The sequence below is a fragment of the Strongylocentrotus purpuratus genome, unplaced genomic scaffold (genome assembly GCF_000002235.5).
Source record: "Strongylocentrotus purpuratus isolate Spur 01 unplaced genomic scaffold, Spur_5.0 spur5_scaffold_20, whole genome shotgun sequence".
NCBI classification, from domain to species: domain Eukaryota; kingdom Metazoa; phylum Echinodermata; class Echinoidea; order Camarodonta; family Strongylocentrotidae; genus Strongylocentrotus; species Strongylocentrotus purpuratus.
The window spans coordinates 2,219,637-2,242,492 of record NW_022145606.1 but is presented as its reverse complement, the minus strand read 5'-3'; the positions used below and the strand labels follow the sequence as shown (position 1 = coordinate 2,242,492).

Genomic DNA, 22,856 nt, shown 5'->3' with positions numbered 1-22,856 from the left:
TTAACAAAAATTTCCGTGCGCGCGAGCTCTTGTAATACATAGCAAATATGGGCAAAAACATGCCTATACAAAATCCATTGTAGCTCTTTAGGATGCAAGGTGACCCCAATTTGTTTTCATATTTTAATAGAGTATGATTCGGAGATATTGTTTCATGTCTCATTCGACCCTCAATTAACTCATGACGTCATCACAATGGCCTCCGAACTCAAAATTCCAATTTGCATATTATGACGTCAGCATATTTATGGAAAATTGATTGTAAAATCTCTGTAAATATTTATCGATTTTCTTCCAAATTTTGATATGTTCTAGCTGAGACAATTCTCTACAAAGGTAATTGCTATTATTTTTCATTTTGACAAAGGCATGGCGTATTTTTGCGATTAAAGGAGGCATGTAAATTTTTTACATTTTGCGTGTATTCTCTATGGGATATGACTTTTTCTCAAAACTCTATTCTACATTCCCGTCTTTCGCGAGCAATATCTACGTCGTTTTAGCTTCGTTTACGCTGAACTTCGAGTATGTTGTAGATGAGACAAAAAGCTATCTCAAATGTACCCTTTATTTTGTCTCAATTTTTTGTTGGATCAGCCCACCTATACTTGTTCCAAACAAGTATTACAAATCTAGTTTATTATTATTCTTCCTCGAATTTGTTCGCAGGATATCTCAAGACTGAATGAAGCCATTGTTATGAATCTTTCAATGATGATAGATCTTAGTCTAACTTAGAACTGCGTGACTTTTCAAAGACTCAAAGTCATCGTGACGTCATCCAGGCGCCATTTTGTGAAAATCAACTAATGATCATATCTTCATAACGGAAAAGTATTTCTCATTCATAATTATCACGATTAAGATCAATATCCGTCCGGTCAATTTCAGGCCAATAAACGTGCGCAAATGCGCGCGTGCGCGTTCGTCCGCGCGTTTACGCGCGCGCAAAAATTTAAAATGCTCTAAATCATCCCAAATTTTTTTTGCATACGTTTCAGGCCATATGGAGCATTTGACAAAAAATCGAGCTGACGCGCATGCGCGCGCGTTTTTTGCGCGTACTAGCCTTTTGCTACATAGAATCGCCGAATTTTCTCTATCATCTTATTAGGCACATTTTTCCAAGCATTTTGATAACTTGTTCATCTTTTAATAACGCAATGAGCGTCCGTCAAAGTTGACAGTGCGCGCGGACCTGAGTTATCTTTATCCACAATACATGAGCAAAAACATGCCTATACAAAATTCTTTGTAACCCTTCAGAATAGATAGCAACTCCCAATATTTTTTCATATTTAGATAGATTATGAGTCGTAAATATGATTTCATGTCTCATTTGACCTTCAATTAACTCATGACGTCACCATAATGTCCTCCAAACTCAAAAATTTAATTTGCATGTTATGACGTCAGCATATTTTTTGAAAATTGATTGTATCTCTGTAAATATTGATTGATTTTCTTTCAAATTTCGATATGTTCTAGCTGAAACAATTCTCTACAAATATAGTGACCACAATTTTTCATTTTGACAAAGGCATCATGGCGTATTTTTGCGATTTAAGGAGGCATGTCAATTTTTCACATTTTGCGTGTATTCTCTATGGGACATGACTTTTTCTCAAAACTGGATTCTACACTCCTGTCTTTCACGAGCAAAATCTCCGTTGTCATAGCTTAGTTTGTGCTGAACTTCGAATATGTTGTAGCTGAGACAATAATCTATCACACGTGTGCATTTCATTTTTCGATCAGATGCCGGGATTATGCTCATATTTCACTTGCAAAGTAGGATTTCAGAATTCCATTTCCCGTTTACGTGTAATCGCTATGGGAAATGTTTTTGTATAACGGTAACCCACTTGACTTCCATCCTCGAGATCCATGGTTCGAGTCCGGGTGTCTCCAACAATATTTGTCTTCACTTTATTTTTTGACCTTTCACTGTACCATCTCCTTTGAGTATTAAAACACGTAGAATCGCAAATAATGTAATAAACAACCCTATTTTCTTTATTATTACCCTATTTTCACTTAATCCATTACTTTTTGCGTTTAATCCCTATGGGAGATTACTTTTTCTCAAATCTGGATTCTACATTTCTGTGTTTTGAGCAATATCGCCAATATTTCTGCTTGGATTTTGTTGATTTTTGAGTATGTTGTAGCTGAGACAAGTTCCCACGAGATTTATGTAGACTATCTAACATTATATTGACGTTATCATAGTAAAAAAATTCAATCATAGGTGACATGTCAATTATCATATATAACAATCCTCAATCGGATACCTAAAGGGGGCGCTATACCACTTTCAATCATGGTCATCTGGAAGGCATTGTTCTCAATTGCATCTCTCTCCTCTCTCTTGCTCTTTTACTTCTCCTCTCATGTTCTGCCCCTCTCCTTTTTTGGTCTGTCTCTGCATCTATCTATCTCTCTTCTCTTTCACCCTCTCCCTCTCTCTCTCTCTCTCTCTCTCTTGCCTTGCGTCCCTCTTATTCTCTTGGTCTGTCTCCCTCTGCTCTACAGTTGAAACTTGACTCATGGATAGACCATAATGGGAGTAGTAAACGAAATATGAAATCGTGAAAATACGTTCTTTATTATGTTACACATGAGCATACGTATCACCTAATTCGTCAAAGTGACGAATTAAAGTCTAGTTTTACCTTTATTTTTCTTTGCGATGGATGCGAGGACTTCCTCGAAGGTTCTGGGCTCAGAAGGTTCGGAATGTTGAGCACTCTCAGCTGCGTTGTGCGTGTGGGGGGGGGGGGGGGGGGGGGGAACGAAAAACACACGCTCACAAATGTAAATTTAATTACTATTTGGCCAACAAATGTCATCTTTCCGAAGGCAGTGTGTTCGAGGAATTTTTGAAAAGCGTAGGCAATAAGATTTTATAAATCATAACTGACAAAAGCCCACTTCTACACATTACATAGCGATAACAAATATCGCAGATAATTACAGATTATTCCATGAATTCTTCATTCTTTATTCTACAAATGTGAATTTGATTACTATTTCGCCCAAAAATGTCATTTTTCCGAAGGCAGTGTGTTAGAGGAATTTTTGAAAAGCGTAGGCAATAAAATTGTATAAATCATAACTGACAAAAGCCCACTTCTACACATTACAAAGCGATTACAAATATCGTAGATAATTACAGAATATTTCATGAATTCTTAGTTTTTATTATGTGTTATTCTGGTTTATTAATCTATTTTATCCATTCATTTACTTCATTACGTTGCATTTTGATTAGTGTCAACAGCTTAACATCATTTAAGTGTGCATCCTGTAGGGCTTAGGTATGGGTTATTTGATTACTCATGCGCACGAACAATAAATTCAACATTTAACGATATCAAATATCACAATTAAATATAAATCTACCCTTTTCTCGTATTATATACTACTTGAGTTTCGTACGATCATCGAAAAAGATGGCTGAAGTTATATATGCAAAAGTCAATAATACCTTGACCGTCAGGTTCTCTTCCAGAGTCCATGCATTTTTCTTTGACCTGAGATATTTGAAAAATAAGAGAAACTTGCCATTAGAAACACAAACATTCAAATGTGCATGCAACACGCACACACACATACCCAATACAAAATATAATACACGGCTGATAGGTACAACTTATGTTATGATCACGCATTAAACTGGCTTGTGATATCAGTTCTTCACAATCATGTAAACACTCATAATTACTTATTGGTCTATTCATACATTACTGCATCACTATCCTGCGAGTAGTGTGAAAAATTAGCATTGAAATATCCGTCGAATATCCCCTTGAGCTATGTTGTCAATCATTTATTGTCTTCTCTAGTATCTGTGTGTTCCCCCAAAACAAATCTTCTTTCTTTTAAATAAATTTCATTTGCAATTCACATTCTAACAAAAGATAATCTCAAAATAAATACATATTTCTCTTCAATAGTACAGAGACATGATTGAGTGAAATAGAACATCTCATAATAAAACATTCAGTAAGAGTTCATTATACTGAACAGATACCATTCCATTTGTTCTCATGAAACTCAAAACGGCTGAGTTTAAAGGATATCATGCGTTCTGTTTTTTTGTAATTGTATTAAAGAAAATAGAAAGGCTTTAAATAAAGGAACGATGTGTCGACATTTTCATGAACAGATTAAATATTTGCCATATACATGTAATATCGTAGTGTTCACCAGATAAAAGTATTATTTTACTAATGTTCTAAAGCAAAATTTTAATACGTGATAATCTAATGAGTAGCATCTTCTTAGAAATTTGCCAACTATACAGATTTTTTCAGAATCTTGAAACAAAAAGGCATATAAAAAATAAATGAATTGTTGTTTGTTCTTGTTCGTTACAAAATTTACATATATTGTGATTAAAAATTCCAATTTTATACAACAAGAAATTTGAATTGAAAATGTCTTAATTTTTTCTCTATTGATGATGTATACAGGGTGAGTCAGAAAGAATGTCCCACTTTTTAAAAGTTGTATTGTTTAAAGTATGAATATTTAATTAGGAATTTAATGATATGTCTTGATAGAGTTATCCTCCCAGTACATTTAGGTACCATTTTCATTTAAATCCGTTCACGCATGACTGAACATTAGACAATCTTTACAAGACTGCCAGATTTCACTTGCGCCAACTTACTGGGTGATGAATAAAACAGTGCATTGAACAAAGACAGGCAGACAGACACACAAACACACACTCACACACACACACATACACAAACAACACACAAGGTTACAAATGTCTCAGAATTTGTTATCTTTTTTTCTTTTCTGATTAAGCATTGATTTTTATCAAGATCCCTGAATATTTAAGTGGCATTTCCCTGACAATCTTTCCCTTTAGTACACATTCACTACCACCATATCATCATCATTGTCATCATCTTAATCTTAATCATAATCATCATCATCTTCATCATCATCGTCATCATGAAGTGCACATGAATCCAATGTGCTATCTCAATACGTAGGTACTTTAACAGCCATTGTTGTACCATAATAAAATACCTCAAAAAATACCAAAATTGTTTGTGTTTTTTTTATTAACCGACGTTTGCGGTATTTGTGGGTGAGTGTGTGCATATGTGCGTGTGCGTGTGCGTATGTGTGCAAGTGCGTGTGTTTGTGTATGTGTGCGTGTGTGTGTGTTTGTGCGCATGCGTGTGTGTGTGCGTGTGTGCGTGTATGTGTGTGTGTGCGTGAGTGTGTGGTGTGTTTGTCTGCCTGTCTTTGTTCAATGCACTGTTTTATTCATCACCCAGTAAGTTGGCGCAAGTGAAATCTGGCAGTCTTGTAAAGATTGTCTGATGTTCAGTCATGCGTGAAAGGATTCAAATGAAAATGGTACCTAAATGTACTGGGAGGATAACTCTATCAAGACATATCATTAAACCCCTAATTAAATGTTCATACTTCAAACAATACAACTTTTAAAAAGTGGGACATTCTTTCTGACTCACCCTGTATATCAAATTAAAACAAGACCTTCATATTTCATCATCTGATAATTGTAGTGACTGATCATTTTCCCATTTGAGTTGTTGATCCGTTTCTGACGAAACCATAGTATAACTACGTATAAAAGTAGAGTAACATAATTTATAAACTTGTTTGTGTTTTAGGAATTATCTAATCGATCATCATGTGGTTCACTTAAGTAATTTTTTTTATTCTATAGATTGGCTCCTTATTTTGCTTTTACATTCATTTGGGATAGCAGGTATAAGCGTATTATAGGTACATAACCATATTTCTGAACAATACCTTCAAAAGTTTTAAAATGTGCGTCTCGTGTAAGGACATCAGCTATGTTAATCAAGGATGAATTAAACAATTTTTTGACATAATGGTTTTCCATCAACTAAAATGTGAGAGTTGAACCACAGAGGTTGAGACAATATTTCCTTAAACTTAACAGGTTGTAGTATCTGTAAGATGACCACGAAATTAAAACATCATTACAAAAAGGCGGATAGATGATTCTGGCACACGTTCCTTAATATAAAAAAAAGGTTCTCGCCAATGTAACGACGGGACTGTTTGAAAAAAACACTTCCATTTCCCGTTATTTTCGTGATAAGAATCGTTTGACCCATGACATTTTTAATGCTCGATTAAAACACAAACAGTGTGGAATTTTTAAACTTTTATGTAATGTCATTTCTCCAGATACACACAAAATATTGCATACACATATCTATTTTCTTACAAACTATGATATAACATGTATCATAGCAAAAGTTTACATCTCAAGCACAGAGTAAAACATCATCTAAACTTATTGTTTGGAGTGCATGTACATGTAGTTTGTCAATTAATAACATCAAATGCTAGACTGTGGAAGTCAAAGTGGATTCCGATGCTTAAACCGTGTTCTACGCGCACTCAGCCGAGGCACGGGGGTAGGAGGCGAATGAATTACAGGCATGGGTGAAATATGAGGAATCTCCCCTACTTGTTCATTACCAACACTTGGCCCTTCAATTTCTTGCCTGTACCCCCTAATCAACACCTCATCTGAGTTTGAATCATCCATCTCCCCTACTTTTTTTTTTTTTACCAACATAGGCTGGAGAATTTGGATCATTTGTTCTTAAGATCATTACCTCCTATGCCTCTGTCATTGTTTTGCAATACTGGGGAAATTCGTAACAATCCACGGTGAACCACCCTTTCCTAACCGCCTCTCACAGGCCTAGTAGTATAAACATCATATTCTTCATTATGTTATACAACAACATACTCGTCTCTCTCATAGACATCTTTAATCTTATGCCTGCCTGGAAATGCACATCTTTTCAAAAGTACTTGGGTACCCATAGGAATGGCCTTTAATAGCAAAAGATGGAACCTTATCATCGTACAGCACTTTATTACGTTGAGCGAACTGCTTGACTCTGTCTTGGTCTAGCTGATAAGTTCGCTCTAGGAGCTCAGATTGTTGCTTTACAAATTCCTGATTCCAATTACAATATGTACGACCCCAAATTCGGTCAAGAGGGATGAGTGGTTCTCGACCAAACATTAAAGATGAAGTTGAGTTCTGGTCATGCGATTGCATTGTGGAAGAAACAGTGTGGAATCGACCAGAAAAGGTTGATCATCTAGCATATAAGAATGTGTGTGTATTGCAAGGTTCTGGAATCATCAAAATGATAAGAAATTTGGCCAAGTCTTAGTAAAGTTACAAACACTGTACACAGAAAGATGTATATGGGACTACACGAACACATGGGGTACAAATCCTACCCGGATTTTTACGATGTTACATGACATATTTAGAATATGAAGGCATTTTAAGAGCCATGCTTTTCAGGGAACATGTCTTATCTAATGTTCTTCCACACTTGCATAATAAGAATGATAACGCTCACAAATTACTTTTCACCTCTTCCCAGAACTCAACCTTCTCTTTAAAGTATATGGAGCTATTCCAGTCGTGCAGTGAGGTGTTGTGTTGTACATGAACACCAAATGAGATAACAAGTATGGCCATTTATGTCTCACCTGTGGATCAAGCCAAATAGAGTACGATTAAATCGCTCAGCTTGAGCGTTTCCTTCAGGATGATATGGAGAAGTGTGAGTTTTCTTGATTCCACAACTTGCAAAGCTCCTTGATCACTTCTCCCTCAAAAGTTCGGCCTTGATCGCTATGTATTCTAGTAGGACTTGTAAACCAAAGGTCTGTAAGTACCTTGGCTCCAGTCACAGCATGTTGGTCTCTACATGCCACTGCTTGAGTGAATTTAGTGTACACGTCAGTAATGACCAAACACATCTTCTACACCACCACTTCCTCTATCAATCTTGACAAAGTCTATTGCTACTACCTCTAATGGCCGAAAAGCTATCATATGCCTCATGGGTGTTGTAATGCGTGGTTGGGAAGCCTTTGCCATTATACACGGTGTAAAACGACTAACATGTCTGTGCACTGACGTTGCCATTCTCGGCCAATAAACACGCCTTCTAAGAATGGAAAAGGTCCTAGGGACCCCTTGATGGCCCGACCCGCCATGGGCTCCTTCTAAAAATTGTAATCGGAGACATTCTGGTAACAAATATTGAACGATTTCACCATGTATAGGGTCATGTACATGCCTACAGAGTGCACCATCCTTCTTAACAATCTTAGACCACTGCCACAACCAACGTCTAACTTCTGGTGGAATTGGAACTTCCAACTACATCTTTAAGGTTCAAACCTTGATCCCAACGTTTCCACACATATTTAGGGACAGGGTTTGACCTCTACAAAGCTGTCATTTGACTTGGAGACAAAGACGGGAACATTCCAGGAGGAGCCATGTTTGAAGGAATGTTACAAGTTCCTCGATTCACCTCCGCTTGGTAAGGAACAGCTTTGTTGAAACTTGTAGTGTGGAGTGTTGCATACATTACATGTTCCACTTCTGCTGCAGGGAAATGTTTAGGATACCGACTTAAGGCATCTGCACATTTGTTGTCAAAATTAAAAGCAGCTAACTGAGCAACCCATGTCATTGCACAAGCTTCTAACTTAGCTGTGTGAGGATTATTGTATGTCAGGACAGTAAAAGAACATCAAATAATCTCGAAACTTATCCACAACCGCCCACTTCAATACAAGGAGTTCTAGGTATAATGAACTGTAATCAGGACAATTCTTTTCTGCACCTCTTAATCCTCCACTAGCATATGCTATGGAATGTGGGATATCCTATTGCATCAAACATGCACCTAGGCCCTTCAAAGAAGCATCAGTTTCCAACTGGCCAATCCAACACCTTTGGGATTTTGCCTTTGTCTACAGAAATACCTTCAGCATTCACTACATGACCTAAATATGTAACTTCTGTTTGAAGTAAACTACCTTTCTTCAAACTCTCCTAGTCTGATAAGAACTTTATCTAGGGTTTCTTAGTGGACATCAAATGAAGGAGAATATGCTATGGAATGTGGGATATCCTATTGCATCAAACATGCACCTAGGCCCTTCAAAGAAGCATCAGTTTCCAACTGGCCAATCCAACACCTTTGGGATTTTGCCTTTGTCTACAGAAATACCTTCAGCATTCACTACATGACCTAAATATGTAACTTCTGTTTGAAGTAAACTACCTTTCTTCAAACTCTCCTAGTCTGATAAGAACTTTATCTAGGGTTTCTAAGTGGACATCAAATGAAGGAGAAAATAAAAGAATGTCATCTATTAAAGTAAATCAACAACTCTGTCAAGTTGCAGTATTCCATGACTCTCTGAAAAGTACTGGGAGCATTTAACCAAACTAAAAGGCATAGGATTGTATTGAAATGGAACTCGAAAAGCAGACTTCTTTCTAGAGTCAACATCCATTACAACCTGATAATATCCATCGACTAAATCAAGAGATGAAAAATAAACTGCACCATTGAGTGCCTCAATTGACTCGTCGATTCGTGGCAATGGAAAAGGACCTTTCAATGTCTTCTTATTCGACTGACGATAATATACACATATGTGCAAACTTCCATTTTTTTTTCTTGACAATCACCACTGGGCTGGCATAAGAACTACTACTATGTTCTATTATCCCTTGATCTAACAATTGCTCAATAGTGTCATTCACTTCTTTCACATAATGGGGAGGAATTTCTACGATAAGGCCAAAACAAAAAAAAATCATTTGGTTGTCCTCGACCGCCCGCACGTCTTTTTCGGGCCGCTCGATATATATATTTTTTTTTAATCCATTTTTTATTTATTTATTTATTTATTTATTTTTTTTTTTTTTGGGGGGGGGGGAGCAATCTTTAATGCCAAACATACCATTTTATGCATTTGCAAGAATCAAATTGCGTCCCGTTTCCGGTTTGGTCTTTTCAGTACGCAATTAGGTATTTATTAAACTTGCCATTTTTATTTTTCTATGTCAAAATGCCGTTCATTGAAGTCAGGTTCTGAGCATTCTTAAACTCATTTTAAAGCCCATCTGTACTAGTTTACAGGAGGGATTAGACCACCCTGCAAGGTCACTGGACAGATTAAATCAGCTCTCAGTTAATATAAGATAAAGAGGATCATGGGGGACCAATGGTTACCGATTAGGCATTGTTTGCTACATAAAGGGCGCAATTCAAGTAGCTTTAAGTAGTACAATGGAGATTTAAAAGGTGCTGTATTTCAAAGCCCAAAATACTTTCTGGGTTGGTTTTGATATTCATCGACATTCAACTAGTCTTTTACCATATCAAAGTGTTTTATAGACTTTGTTTGTTTAAATGCTTGACAATACCAATGAATTTTGTTTTTATGGAGAAAAAAAATATTTAAAAAAAAAAAAAAAAAATGGGGAAAAAAAAAAAAGACACACAAAAACTGGATTAAAAAATAAAAAAGAAAAAATAAAAAAAGAAAAAAATCCGCCCGCCCGCCCCTACTCCAGAAAAGCAATCGAGGACAACCAAACAATTTTTTTTTTGGCCTAAGGCTGATTAACCGGTTGATCATCAATTTTCTTTATCTCATGGGGCACTTCAGTACACAAACCAACATCAAAATCACCTTTAGAGAAAACAGCATCATGTTTCTGAATAAGGCGTACCACTCTTTCTTTTTCAGGTTCAGATAACCTACGAGATTCCAAATCCAAAACGGATGGTAAAGAGTACTGACTTCCATCACTGAATGTAAACACTTCCTTTGAAGGATTACCTTGATTTTGACTGTCAAGTATCTTTAGCCCTCGATCAGGAAACATAGAAACACGAATGTGTTGATCTTGAGGTTCAACAACTATTTCATTTGAACTTGACACTTCAGTTACATCTACCAATTTAGTATATGGGGGTATTATTAAAGGTTGAGACCCAATATTTGTGACAAGAATGGTGACTGACTTTCCATTACTAGCTTCACAAGAATCATAAATTACACAAGTCTCCCCATATTTCACTACACTTACATGCGAGCTCGTCAGCTTGCTCGCCTACGAGTTTGTCGACGAGCAGGCAGACGGACTCGCCGACGAGCTAGTTCGTTCCAAATATGCAAATTAGCTGCGAGCATGCCCGCGAGTTCGCCAATTTGGAAAAAAACGAGCTTGAGGCTAGCTTTTTTGGCAAGCTCGTCACTGGCTGATAAGCTCGTTGGCGAGTTCGTCGAAAAGCTCGTTGGCGAGTTCGTCGGCAAGCTCGTTGGCGAGTTCGTCGGCACGCTTTTCTACAAGCTCTTCGACAATCTCGTGGAAAAAATGGCTGCAAGCTTAATGGCGCGCTTAACAGCAGGTTGGCATTGAGAAAAAATTTGTGTCTACATATACAGGTGAACTTGATAATACTGTTGAGCTATTAGCAAGCATATGTATATATTTATCTAACTTATTAACCTTCCAATATCCTGTTAACATTTGCAGACTGGCTATGCAGGGACAATTCAGTTGGCCAGCTGGTGAAGAATACAGTAATTCTCTTAGGACAAATTAAAAGCTCATTACTTCTGGGATATCAATCAATTAAATCACTTATATATCAAAGAAAAGAAAGAAAAGATATATTAAACATAAAATATAACTTAAAACAAGTAGCTCTTTATTAGAGTCAATACAAACCCTGTATAATGCGTGTTACTTGTATGAGGGGTTCACAACTTTACACAACAATATGAATAAATAAATGATTTCCAAATTATATTATTACAATGTATAATACAATTAAATATGAGAGTAATTACACTGTATAATACAATTAAATATGAGAGTAATTACACTGTATAATACTCTGCCTTTTAAGAAATATTATTATCCCTTCTGGTAATATCCATCATTCTAATCACTCATAATATTACAAAGATCCAAACTAATAAAACGGTATTCATACAATAACTATATACACTGTAGCATCCCCCTTCTTGTCAGTGTATTCACCAACCCAGGGTACCCAGTAATGATACCTCCATAAACAGGGGCAACAATGTACATGTTCACAGTGGCGGATCCAGGGGGGGGGGGGGGGGGGGGTAGTGAGCACATTTTTTTTTTGTCCCTCCAAAATTTAAAAATTTGGACCCCCCCCCCCTTGAGCGCCAGGGGGGGGGGGGGGGATCATCGCCCCAAAAAGGTAAAAATCACGTGTTTTTATACGTTTTTTTCCCCAGGGGCCCTCCCCCCATCCCCCCATTCCCCTGGATCCGCCACTGGCAACATCTATGATAGGATCATACATATACCTTTCAACAAAGTAATCAATGAATCTAAGTCATCTGCAGAGATGAAGTGACATCTTATTTCTTGGCGTGCCGCCCCATCTAAATGGTTCAAAATAACTTGTGCATTTCGCCTTGAGGAAATGTCACAATGATCAAAATAAATGTCTACCTCTTGTAACCATTGGGATAACGTAAATTCTCCAGGAGAGGATTTACCAGAAAATCTAGGTAACTTGGGCGCATGCAAGTGTGTCACTCTACCTCCTTGAGCATTCAACACATTAGTAAGACCTGATATTTATCAACTAAAATCATCAGACTTCACTTCTTCAGCCATTTTGTACACGGTATAGAAAATACTAGTAGTAAAAATATCAATATAGTTACTGTAACATTACTCATCATACCATTGCAAATATATTCTGACTGAAAGTATCAACACAATATAGTTCTGGAATATATCTCAAAATGTTATGCTGTCGCCCAGTCACAAGCTCATCATTCGTTCAGTTATTGACATCGTTCTGACGCGTTCCAGACTTCAAAATGTTGTCACATTGTAGCTTTCAAAACTATAATAAATAATATTAATATTCAGCTTTTATATAGCGCGAATCACAATTAAGTCTCTAAGCGCTTCCAAACTTGGATATTATTACCCCGGCTTTAGCTGTGCTGCCATTATAGCGCTCTAGCATTCCAAGGAATAAATTCCTGCCAGGTACCCATTTACATCGTTATCCGATAAAGAAATTGATCACTCACAAGTCACAATTTGACTGCCAAAATCAATGAAGAGAAATCCTTACCAGATTCTTGACTAAGGAATGGATGGTAAAATGAACTTTTATAAAATCATCAATCGCTTGCCGTAATCTGTTCTCCCAAGAAGACCCAAATAATGCGCAATAAAACAAGTTTTCCAAAATGTTCCACTCCGGCTCCAGCTTATATATAGCAGGGGAGAAGACTAAAACCAATCCGCCAGCTAAGTATCAACAGCTGGGCAGTAACACTGCAGATCAGATTCCATGTGAAGAAACTCAATTGGTTGATGCACAAATAAAACAGCTCCGAAATTGGTCTCACATCTAAAAACACCAGCAGTTTGATCGCCACATGCAGCTCCAATATGGTAGTACAGATGGGGTACGAACCCATGCGGACATTACGTCTCCTCGGTCGGTCAAAGTAACTCCATTCACTCCCAGTTCCAATTCCAGTAAACCAAGTCAGACAATCCTGCCGATTACGCCATTTAGAACGTTTAATTTTATCAACTGTTTTACTCCATAAGAATTTAAACAACTGTTGAATTTCTTTTAAAAATGTAACTAGTGGGTATGAGACAATACATAACAGGTAGTTCAGTTTAGGAATGATTAAAGGGATAGTTGAATTCTTCGTTAAGACCGCAAATGCCTTCAAAGTGCATGGTTATTGCTCTTATTCTCATTTAAGACATTTCTAGTGCTTTTTTAGGACCTAAAATTGCTATAAAGGTAATTTTAGACCCCAAAATGTGTGAAATTTAGCCAATATGATCATACCCATTCAGCTCCACTTTCCCCAAAATACGGTGACCGTTAATTAATTAATTAATTAATAATAACAATACACGGGTTGGCTGGTTGTACGTATTATAACCAACACGAAAAAGCCAACATCGGCATTGGCTGGAATAAAACGATAAGGCGCTATTTCGTTTTTTTAACAGCCTGTTCAAATTATCGAATATTTGTGTCCCAACAAAAATATTATATTTATGGATATGTCAGCCGTCTCTGAACTGATTTTGATCAACCAAAGATTATTTTGTGATTTGAATTGTATGTTCTTTCAAATTTGACACTCAGTTTTTCATTATCTCACAACAAAATTATTTAGTGTAGCGCCCTCTGCAACAGAACTCAACTATCCCTTTAATGTTTTGATTACTACAATCTGTCCATATAGTATAAGGGATCTGCCATTCCAAATACTCAACAGAGACTTTATTTCATCCAGTTTTGGGACAAAATTTAGGTTGTAGAGGTTATGATTATTATTCAATGGAATCTTTATGCCTAAGTATACCACGTAATCTGTGGGCCATTTAAAATGATTGCTTTGGCGGATAGGCATTGTACAATTTCCAAGTCTAATAACATTACACTTTTTTACATTATCTTTTAACTCGGACATTTCTTTAAAGGTATTTAATACAGAAATACATTCGCTGGGTTCAACAAAAATAGTTGTATCATCTGCATATTGATTTATTTTGACGAACTAAACAACCCCAACTTTCAACAAATAAAATGAAGAGGTACGGTGAGAAAGGGCATCCTTGTCTTACTCCTTGATGCATTTTAACAGAATTTGATGAATATCCATTATTTATTACACAGCCCTCAATATCGACATAAAGAAGCTGAGCCCAGGTAACAAACTGTTCTTTGTACAGTATTGTATGTAAATGACCACTAGACCGTGTCGAATGCCTTTTCAAAAACAATACAGAGTGCAAAGCCACCAATGTAATGCATTTTACAGTAATTTTGAATATCAACAAAAAGTATAATATTTTCGCAAATAAACCATCCTTTGAGAACACCTTATTGATCATGACTTATGAGAGGTGATATAACTTTTTTCATACGAAGATAAATAATATTTGCGAGAATCTTATAATCATTGTTTAATAAAGAGATTGGTCGCCAATTTGTCAAAAATAACAGGTTCTTTTCTTGCTTTGGTATCAACGTCATGATACTTCTTCTCATTGAGTGAGGTAATACATTTCTTTCAAAGCATTCACTAAAAACTGAGCATAATAATAATTTGATTTCATTCCAAAAGGTCTTGTCAAATTAAATTGTCAATCCGTCACTTCCTGGTGACTTATCATATGAAAATGAACTAATAGAATCATAACATTCCTTTTTCTGAGATCATTGGCCCCAAAACTTTCCAGGTCCTCGGTGATTGGGCGTGGCAGTCATGTTGTTAGAATCCAGGGGGGTGATTTACTAACTGGGAACGATATCGCTCCTAAAATCAATTTTTGTGATCGATTTCAATCCCAGCTTAAAATCGATTCTACCTGACTGATTCACACATTCACACAAATCGCTTTTAGGCTGGGATCAATCCCAGCGTGAATAATCATGCGCGCCTATGAATATTAATGTATGCGATCAATCCAAACAATCTACAGACTCAAATTTAGGTCACTGGGCATTATTACGTCTTCAATCGGCCAACATAATAAGCCGCTTAATTTGTCAATGTCATTTTTATGTTGATCTCGTTCTAACATTAGAATAAAACTAAGTAAAATTTCGCATAAGACAGAAACAAATCATTCATGACTGTTTCATGTAGCAGTGTGAGGATTAATACGATTTTCTGTGGGTATAGTTTGTCTTTCTTTACGCTTGTTTCAAGTAAAATGCCGGATTTAACGTCCGTAATGTACATGAATTAGACCTACCGTCCCAAGCTAGATGCAGCAACAGCAGGCAGTTAGCGCTTACCTCGCTCACGTGTCTGGGGCTGTGCTAGCGTGGGCTGGGCCAAGGCCCATCGTACCAGGCGCGGATCCAGTGGCGGGGGCGGGGGGGGGGGGGGGGGGCAAAAGAGAGAGAGAGAGGGAGAGAGAGAAGGAGGCTGTTCCCCCCCCAATCAACAAAATAAGGAGAAGGAAGGAAAAAAGAAAAGAAGAGATAAAGGGAAGAAGAAAAGAAAGGAAGGGGGATATCAGTTGCACACTTCCCACTAACAAGCTGTAGATCGGGGGGGGGGGCATATGACCCTTGCCTTGCCCCCCGCGCCAAAAAAGAGAGAGGAGGAAGGGAAAGGGAAAAAGGAAAAGGAGAGCTAAAAGGGAAAGAGAAAGAGGAAGAAGAACAGAAAAAGGGTGAATAGAAGGGGACCGACATCAGTTGCGATTAATTCCGCCAACAACGTGTGAATCGGGGGGGGGGGGCGGGGCGCTTGCCTCCCACAGCAAATCTAAAAGAGAGAGAAGGAAGGGAAGGGAAAGAAAAAAACGGAAAGAAGAAAGGCAGTAGAGACCTGCCAGTGTCACAAATAAGGTATCAAAATATGCTTATCTGACAACTATTAAATGCATATGACTTTAACCCCTGAGCTTCCGGGGGAACTGCCGCCTCGACCCCACCTAGGGCCCTAAGGCTAAAGTTTTTGCTCATCACCCCACTGCTGCCCATGCAGCTGGTCACCATTACGTACAAATAGTTGGCTCGCGTAATTTCAGTTTTGGGCCCCCCTAAGAAAACCACGCATCCCACAATGAGATAATTTATTAAATAATATTTAATGAAATATTAAAACAAGATGAGGTCAAACCAATGTTTGTTATGTACCCTGTTTTTCTGGTATCTCTTGGCTAGCAAGATAAAGATAATATTGAACTAATTTTATTATGCACTTTCCATGAACACAAAAGTGTCACAAAACTGTCTTGTATTTTTTTTCTTCATTAAACCATGGACCTACTACAAATGGACACTGATCGGTACCATAATACATTCATGCACCTGACTCTGTCAAAAGTATCATAATGACATTCCAAACATGCTTCCAAGCTTTGATCTCATCACGCCCGCCGCCAGTCAGCCATAAAATAACCATGGATGTGCCTTGAATAATCTACAAAATGCATGCGCGAAAGAAACTGAACCGCTCAAATTTCATGGAAATGCATGTGCAGTTGTGGCGTACATATGAATATTGACGTATATGAAGTTTTCAATATGAAATTAGAAGTAGTTTACTAGAGAAACCTGTAAATTTGGCTTTAAAACAATGATCTCATATCACAACAAATTGTCATAACTTGGGTTTCACTGCTCCTCTATCTGGTCTTAATTCGCGATACTTGTCCTGAAACTACACTCTTGGCCCTGGCCCAGCGAAAAGAATCTGAAGAAATGTAAAACAAATTGTTTGTCTGCGATGATGCGTGGTTACATAATCAACATTGTCGCATCAAATAGATGTCCTCATCAACATACAAATTATCAAGTGGTGGTGGTCTTGATGTGATCAAAGAAAGACTCTCATTATTAGTCCATCTGTAGTAGGGTCTTTGAATAAACTGTTTCCGGTAACGGGACAGGATTTTTGTTACAAATTCTTCACCTCGTCCCCGACGTTCTGTGGAAACCATGAGTCGAAATTCGGTTTACGCGCAGTTGTCCAAAAGAAGTCGTAGCTTGCGTTCACCAGTATTTGCCAAGCTACACTCCCTTTAAGCTACACTGTTGCCCATAAAGTTGGAATAATTTTTTCTTCAGACAGATATTTTTTTTTTTTTTTTATTGAAACGCATTAGTCATGACTTTTGACCAAGTGTATTGATTGTATAAAGAGTCCAAATTGCCGAGGTGAAATCAAGCATAACATTCCAATTCATGAAATAGCCTCTTGTTCATGTGGTTGGACGAGCAAGTGTGCGCCTGTAAAATGGCGACTGGCTGGAATGCTCCCCAGGGAGTGGAAAATGTGCACACATTGTGTGCGGGTAAGCCTGAATCCGATGACCGGGGTAATAATATATCTGTAAAGTGCTTAGGCACATCGTTGGATCGGTGTATTGAGCGCTATATACAAAAACGGATTATTATTATTATTATTACAAACAAAAATAAAAGCCAACGAATGTTATGTATTGTCTTTTTCCTGCGTGTAGTCTGTATGCAAAGGAGGTCCACATTTTAAGAAATGGCTGTATGATTCTTAGCCAGATTTGACACAGAATTTCACTTGGCTATGCCTCGTCCGAGGTCATTGTGAATACGCCAAAGAGTGATTGCACTCCAACATGATGGACGCCAAGAAGCCGATATTGCTGATTTCCTTGGAATATCACAAAGTGCGGTCTGTAAAATCCTTAAAATAGTCGAACGGAGGGTAAGTTGAGGCAAACATAATCTCCAGGAAGACCAAAACTGACTACTTGTCAAGATAATCGGTAACTGCTTAATATGTGCCGTAAAAACCAGAAGTTCCCAGAGAGCCGCCTTCGTAATTTGTGGAGAAGACACCATACATTACATTAACGTTTCTGCCAAAATGTTAGCTTCAGCATGGTTATAAAGCAACACGAATCGCCAAGTGTCTCTGCCTAAATTGTATGCACATAGTAACCCGACTTCGCTAGGCTAGGTAGCATAGAAGACCTCAGCTTGGACACTGGCGAAATATAATAGGGACTTTTAGATTCGCACGAAGACAATAGGTCTATGCTACGATCGACGTCCTTTTAAAGCACTGCCGTGAATGGAAGTACCACGTATCAGTCCACGCAAATCTAAAAGTCCCTATTCTTTACGGATGAGCGCCGCCATATCCTGGACTAAACGAATGGAAGACAAATGGCTCGGTAATTACGTTGACGAACCTTTTATTTATTTCTTTTCTCCATCATTTATTAATTGACGGAACCTCCAAAATGATTGCGTCCATCAAACCAATCAAGCTGGTGGCGGCCCAGTGATGGTATGGGCCAGTACTAATTACGAAGGAACAACGCCATCGGTGATACCTTATGGACACGTCACCGCTGTCGTGTTTTGAGACATATGGAGGAACCATTGCCTTCGACGCGCAAGAAAGGTCTAAAGAAACATCTTTCAACTGCAAGACAAAACTTAGCCACATAAAGCAGATGCTGGTAGAAAAATCCTTGATGTGGAGGGGGTGCAGCAGATGCCATGGTCTGCTTGCTCCCCTGATATGAACCCATTTGAGCATGTCTGTGATGCATTAGGCAGGCCATGGATAAGAGGGACAATATTCCTCAAACCCTACAGGAATAAGCCCAGGATCTGACAAACGAGTGGGACACCAACACCATCAACAAGTTTGTGGATAGTATGCCAAGACGTCTGAACTCACTGATCCGTGTCAGGTGAGGCCATACTCGACATTGGTTGACATATCATATTGTAAACAGTTTAACTGGCTTTGTCGACCCCCGAAATCTAGTTTTATGCACAAAAATACATCTCCAAGAAAGATATATTACCATTTATTGTTCATTTTAGTTTCCGGACGCTATGTTGGATTACAACATGACGGCTATCTTCTGTATATTTGTAGGTTTAGGGCTACTCTAACCCTTTATGATGAATTCAAAGTATACCAGTGAATATCCTGAAATATACAACTGATTTTGACCTAGCTCATTAAAGGCCGATAGGTAATACAAAGTTTTGGTATGGGGTCATGAATTTGGTTGAAATTAACATATTGGAAGCATATGCGATCCAACAATATTCAGTGATCGTTGTCGCGGTTGAAATCGAGTCTAAAGTTATGAAATCGTTAATAATAAACTCTTTATGTTGTATGGCTACCTTTTAAGGTCAAGATATTAATTAAGCTATAAAACAATGTTTTATGACTAAAATCAACCGATTAGCTATTCCCGTTTTGAAACTATATATCACAACTACATATTCTGAGATTTCATGGATGCAGCTACCATTGTACATCCGCTTTTTGATTTTCTTTTAAATTTACCGGGAGCACCTGTAAATTTGTATATTCAATTTATCTCGAAACCAGAAGCGTTTTAGGGGCTAAATTTTCTAGTGCTTATAATACATCCACAGGGGCATCCAAATATATCAAATTTGTAAAAGAATCACTATCCACCCAATTTTCGAAATTTTCCAAAACTTTGTATTGCATTTAAGGTTAATGCAGGCATTACTCCACTTGCAGTAACCTTCCGACGTCGTTTCAACCTGAGGAAGGCAAACTGGGAAAATTTTAGGCCAAGTCTCACTGGAGCCGGTTGCGAGGGATTCCTTCGGGCTGAGGGAGAATGTATAAATGTGGAGTGGTCTGAAAGTTGTTAGACCACAAAGTCATCTTTTGGTAATGAGGGCTGGTATAAAGTGGAATATAGCATTGTGCATGATCATTGGTGTGAAAAGGGTTAATTTGGAAAAGGAGGGAAGGAGGCGAAAAATTATGTAAGAGACGAGGGGGAGAAGGAAAGGGCGGATAGATATATAGTATAATTCTTTTCTTGACAACATAAATGGCCTGCTGTCTCGTATAAAATGCAAATGCGACCTGACTCACCGAATCCACTTGATGGGGATTGCCTTGCCCTGACTCATGCACATTGGTGCTTCTGTCCGCATTGCCTGTTTGGCCTGTTTTCAATGATAACTCTTGATCACCTTGAATAGTTAAAAAAAGGAAAGATAAAACACGTCATTAACTTTTGTAGAAAATGCTAAAATTTGAGGGAAAATATTGTTTAGCGTGCGGAGAGAAAAGGAGAGAGAGAGAGAGAGAGAGAGAGAGAGGAGGGGTGAAACAAATTACAAAAATTAAAATGCCATCGTCACCATCAGCAATTACAAGGCGCTGCTCTGTGGCATGCCCATCGTTTTGTACATTGGTTTATCTTTAGATTGTAGTTTTTTTTATAGTGGTCTTCTGTTCTCTGCTTCAAAATCATGTTCAGCAACACTCTAAAATCCACTCTGGTTGCATAACTCTTCATTGTGTTGCCACTTGTTCAACTGCTAACCTGTCTCACTGCCCTACTTTTGACAACGAATTTGAATAATGTATATATACGGGCTGAGCTACTTTTATTACGTGCCAACTCTCCATGCCCAAAGCCTAATGGATAACGAGGGATTTCGAAAGAGAGATAAGGCCAGTGACAGAAGGGAAACAAGGAGGCATGATGACTCGAACCCGAAACCATATGTCCAACCCACCTTTGCCAAAAACTTTGCTTGGAAATGTACGATGACTTACAAACAAACTGAACGGAACTTCACGCTTGTGCTCGCTTTTTGTATAAATTTATGGAATCAAGATAGCTTTGTGTCTGTGTGACCTCTCCTATGAATTTAGATTTTTTTAAGGGAACTGGTGAATCCACTCGGTGTCACCTGCTACCTCCTGAATAAGAAGTGAACACACCTGCTGCTTTGATACTATGTTCTATAGCATCACTATAATATTTGTCAATGGGGCTGACGAGCACATAGTTAGACTGGCAATAGCCAATTGTTATCACATACATAACGATTGCAAATAATTCGTATATAATTACAGTATATTTCCTGAATTCTTAGTTGTTATTACTTGAATACTTCTTTTGAAAAATCACATGGTTTGTTGCATCTTAACAAGGAATCCTTCCCCTATACCTCATTAGTTATTCTCGTTTAGAATTTGTTTTATCGATACATTTACTAGTTTACGTTGCATTTTGATAAGTGCTAACAGCTGAACATCATTTAAATGTGTATGCTGCAGAGCGTATGTAGGGTTATTAGAGTATTGCTGCTTTGCTTTCACCAAATCATACGCACAAACAATGCATTCCTTATTAAAAAGTATTTTAATTAATTTCTATCTACCCGTTTCTTTTTTCCTATACTACTTGAGTGTTGTATGATCATTGAAATACATTGCTGAAGGTGAATAGATAAAAGCCAATATTACCTTGACCGCGAGGTTCTCTTCTAGATTCTGTCTTGTTGTTTGTTGCCTGAGATATTAAAAAAAAATAAGAGAAACTTGCCATTAGAAAAATACTCATACACACGCACACACAATAACGCAAACACACACTGTAGGACAGTGGCGGATCCAGGGGGGGGGGGGGAGGGCCGGGTTGCCCGCCCTCCCCCCCCCCCCCCCCAGGAAAAAAAAACGTTTAAAAACACGTGATTTTTACCTTTTTTGGGCGATCCCCCACCCCCCCTGCCGCTCAAGGGGGGGGGGGGGGTGCAAATTTTAAATTCTTGGAGGGACAAAAAAAAAAGTGCTCCCTACCCCCCCCTACCCCCCTCCCCCCCCCCCCCCTCCCCTAAGAAATCCTGGATCCGCGCCTGCTGTAGGAGTGAGTTATATCAAGTGGAATATAGCATTGTTCATAATCATTGGTGTGAAACAGGGTTAATTTGGAATCAACGAGGAGAAGAAGGAGAGTGCGAATAGATAAATAAACTACAATGGTTTTCCTGAAGTGCTTGTTCAAAGAAAATCACAAATATGGCAAATAATGTATCAATAAAAACTGGTATGCTAACAAATCGTCATCGTACAAGTTTTAGGTCAACTACATATCGGGTGATTTATAAAAATTTAAATACAACCCCCTCCATAGCATCTGGAATATGCGAGAGATTCGGCAGAAAAATAACGATGTTTTAATGCCGTCACAATATGAATAAATCCTGCCCAAGCTGACGATATCCAATACAGAATGAATATAATTGCTATTATTTCTAAAATTATAATGAGTTTAGTGTATATATATGTGATGGAATTTTACACCATTCAAAAAGGGATATGACCCCGATTTGAGTCCTAAATTATTTTGTTTGTAAATGCACAGGATAGGGGTTAATGAACAATCAAAGAAACCACACTTTAAAATTAAAAAAGCCCCGGAATGAAAGCATGGACGGCATTTGTTCCCCATTGAAACGCCTAAACATACTGCGGTGTATGCAGCTGAAAATACAATGGCGTCTTATTTTGTTTACAAACGAAGGATTCCTTTATTTTTTCCTTGCATTTTTCATCGGGGTTTAGAGTGAGGCAATATATTAAACATTTAGACTGAGGGTAGTGAAGTAAGATAAATAACTGAA

General features: G+C 37.9%; 1 long non-coding RNA gene across 1 annotated transcript; it reads right to left on the bottom strand.

Annotated features, from left to right (window-relative positions):
- Positions 1-2,637: 2,637 nt before the first annotated feature.
- Positions 2,638-21,746, bottom strand: LOC115918855. Its single transcript, XR_004065458.1, has 4 exons — positions 21,700-21,746; positions 20,311-20,411; positions 3,491-3,536; positions 2,638-2,756 (listed from the first exon to the last, which is right to left on the bottom strand). It is a non-coding gene; the product is annotated as an uncharacterized LOC115918855 (long non-coding RNA).
- Positions 21,747-22,856: the final 1,110 nt, after the last annotated feature.